The 3,868-nt window shown below is 37.4% G+C and overlaps 1 long non-coding RNA gene across 2 annotated transcripts in view; it reads left to right on the forward strand.

Annotated features, from left to right (window-relative positions):
• The window catches only part of LOC131527154 (uncharacterized), a 39,413-nt gene that overhangs the window by 2,301 nt on the left and 33,244 nt on the right, over nt 1-3,868 (forward strand). The window lies entirely within an intron of this gene.

Consider the following 3,868-nt stretch of genomic DNA (forward strand, 5'->3'; position numbering starts at 1 on the left):
TGCCCTGCAAAAAAAAAGCTTGAGCACACATCTTTGGATTGTCTTCATTACCCACAAGGCCACTTCCATGTCAGTACTGTGAATGCGTTTCAAAAAAAGTGCTACAGCTACCATATATGGACAGACGTTTAAACCCAGAGCACCCGAGGACACATATGGCGCGGCTTTCAGCGCTACACAACATGTTGTGCTGGCCACATAAAATGGCTCTGCCAGTCTCCTCACTACGTTCATTACGTTTTATTGCCTCTCACATGTGTTTAATTATAATCTGATGGTCTTTTACCCAGAGTGCCATACCACGCACAACCGCTTTATGATTATTCCCTCTCCTATTTCGAACATAGACAGCTCTGCCCTGCGAATTGCAGTACAATTTGTAGAGAGCAGTCTAGAAAGATTTACATCCCCAAATAAAGCCCTTGAAGCACACAATGCAACTCTAACATGGCTGGCATACAAACTGTTATTGTTTTAACCAAACAAACCACTTCTAAACGCTGGATTTGCATTACAAGTTCATATTTAGGCCCTTCTGTAAACATTGCTGGGCAGAATGAATCAATTAAAAGAGCATTACGTTAGTTCCTGTTTATTTAAAACATGTTTACACTGCAGGGGCCGTCTTGAAAATTCATATTGTTCCTGCGTTGGAACAGGACCTAGAAATTGCAAACACATTTGTTAGTTTGAAGCAATTTCTGTAAATATTGATCTGTGCTCTGTATAATGAGGTCAGTGAACTAATGATGATATTTAGCGACTATCAAGACCTATAAACAAGACCTATAGATGGACACAGGCTGAGAAACTTCAGAGCACTTCCTGTGGTCTCATTGGTTTAGGTTCTTTAATACCCAGAAATTCTGCAATGGTTTTAATACTGGACTTGTTTAGACATAATAATATTGCATTGTTTCTTGAGTAGTAGTACTAGGACAAAACAACTGGCAATGTTGACAAAATTATTTTACTTTCATATATATATATATGTTTTAAATGCAGGAGCCATATTGGTTTTCTGGTGTTACTAGCTACTATAAGAGCTATTTTAAGAGTGAAATTAAAGAGAAATTAAGAGCAGAAAAATGATAAAACTCACCATTGCCAGTGTTACCTAACTGATGCAGGTAAAATAAGGAACGAGGACCTTCAGGTGTAAAACCATGATTTTCAATGTTTTCATAAATGTGCTGAAAATATCTTAAAATAACGATTAGGATGATCATAATGAACATGTGATTATGAAAAAAATATTTAATTATTTAAAAAAACACTACTACTGTGTTATATACATTACTGTGATGTACGGTTTGGGGTCATAAGATATTTTATGTTCAACAAGGCTGCATTTATTTGATCAAAAATACAGTAAAAATAGTCATATTGTGAAATATTCAAATTTAATATGACTATTTAAAATGTAATTTATTCATGTGATTATTCAGTCATTAATAATATGCTCGTTTGGTGCTCAAGAAACATTGTTATTATTATCAGTGTTGAAAAATGTGCAACATTTAATGTGTGGCAATAACTGGTTTTTTTTGGGGGATTCCTGAATGAATGAAAAGTTCAAAAGAACAGCATTTATTTGAAATAGAAAAGTTTTGGAGCAATAAAGTATTGCTCCAAACTTTTAAACGGTATTTTGATCATCTCTAATTTCAGTGTTCTGGTAAAGGAATTGTAGGACTTGTTTTTGTCCCATATCTAAGGAAACTGGCCAGCCTTTTTATGAAATTTTCATCACCACCACCCCATTCCAGCCACATCAACCATCCAAAAACCATAATAGTGGTTAAAACAGATAAACAGTGAATATAAATGTAATCTTTTTACCCATTTTCAGTCATGCTGAGAGAAAGAGAGACCCGTGCCAGTCACCATAAATGTAAAGCACACACACACACACACACACACACACACACACACACACTTCTAACTAATCAGCCCTATTGAATTCAACCAACAATGGGCGCTCATCCTCTGGCCACCCAAGCAGCACAGCAGATCATGTGTTCCTTCTTTTGTTCTCACCCAATTTTTTTCCTCCCCTTTTTGCCTGGCCCATATAGACACTGCTTTGCTCCGATTGTTGCCATCCAGACGCAGCTATCTGTTGTTAAAGGTGTCAGCTGTTATCTCACCCGTACATTACAGACTATTTAAAAGATTCTTTCAGTTTGTGCCAGCTGCTGCCCTCCATTTCTGCAGCACGGCTCTCTCTAAACTGCTCTAACAGTTGTGTTCTCACACACACACACAGAGCTCTGTCTTTAAATCTCAGTCTCAATCTGCTCTGATAAAGTTTATAGAACGGAATGGGAGGGAGAGAGTCAGACCCCCCATTTTGAATCGCACAGTGCCAGTGCCGTTTGGCTCCCGCAGCTCACGATACGCTGCCAAAGCCAGACATGAATGAGAGACAGCCCTATCGCTTTTGCGATCAGCTCTCTCTCTAGTTTCTTCTCTCGGAGCACGTTCAGTACGTCACAGAGCTCCTCAGGAAGATGTAGTTAAACTACGTCAGCTGTCCTAATCTCAGTGCTTCCCAACGGAACCTGTTGAAAGCTCCGGACCTCCAGTGAAGATACTTAGCGTATTTTCAGGAGTTTATCTAAATACTGCTCTCTTTTTTTTTAAATAAATATAAAATATATATTGCATTTTTTTTTTTTTTTTTTTGTACGGTCACAAGATGCTCTGCATCTTGGCACATACATCAAGAATTTTCCTACCTTGCTTTGGTATTTATAACCTGTTAAGTGCCAGAGGATACAGTTTAAAGTCACATTAAATCTTTCCACTAAATCCTGTTATATACATTAATGCAGAAGCCACCTAAACTTAACATTTGAATGATAATTGAGTGTATTTAAACTTTGATTTGCTTGTTGGCCCATAAAGCATTTCTCAATAGGTACACTTACATGCACTAATTTTCATCAAGCTAAATGAATCCAGAAATGCTGCAAATATATTTCAGAAGAGTTTTCATTTGTTGAAAATAAACATAGGAATGTTAGAAATAAGTCAAATGTATGTGAACATCAGATATCTTAGTATAAACGAACTGCAATGCACATGTGATGAATCTGATTGAGAAGATTGAGAATATTCATACACTCCCTTTTTCAATCCATTTGAAATTGAATTCAGATCAAGCTCAATCAGATCAATTAAGATGTTTACATGAAGTCTTTTAATGTGATTGATCCATCAATCACATTACTATAGATTATTTGGGTGCATGTAAACATAGCTATTATAAGTGCACTGCAAGGTATTGTAGTTTCACATCAGCAGTTTTGACAAGGAAGCAGCTTTCAGAAGCAGAAATTCTAACATGTTGAACGTGTTCGTGCCCCACGGCTTCAATCGCTGCTCTCTGACTCCACGAGGCAAAACCCTTGACCCGCTCTCTTGTCTTTCCTGATACTAAGGGGCCTCGACAGTAACTTCAAAAGCCAGAGGTGTATCAGATTCAGACAGGCCCGAGGTAGCTGACAGATGAGCCCGTGTTGTGGGAAGCCGAGGAATTTACAGCACACGCCTTTCATCTCCATTGGTGGGCTTATTGTACTGAGGACACTAGCCTGGGGAGTCACAACAATAAAACAGGAAGTGTGGAGCTGATACAGCTAAACTGCCTTCCCTCCCCTCACCTAATCAACTCACATCTTTTTAGTATTTAGTCACCCAAAATAGTGTGGCTTTTTGTTTTGAGTGACACAATTTGTTTGGTATAATGTATACAAACAACATCAAAATATGATAATGTTTCAAACAAAAAGCAGCCATCGAAGAAAAACAATAAGAGTAAATAAGATTTTTTTATTTTTTTTATTTATTTTGTTAGTTGAAT

The sequence above is a fragment of the Onychostoma macrolepis genome, chromosome 02 (assembly GCF_012432095.1).
Source record: "Onychostoma macrolepis isolate SWU-2019 chromosome 02, ASM1243209v1, whole genome shotgun sequence".
NCBI classification, from domain to species: domain Eukaryota; kingdom Metazoa; phylum Chordata; class Actinopteri; order Cypriniformes; family Cyprinidae; genus Onychostoma; species Onychostoma macrolepis.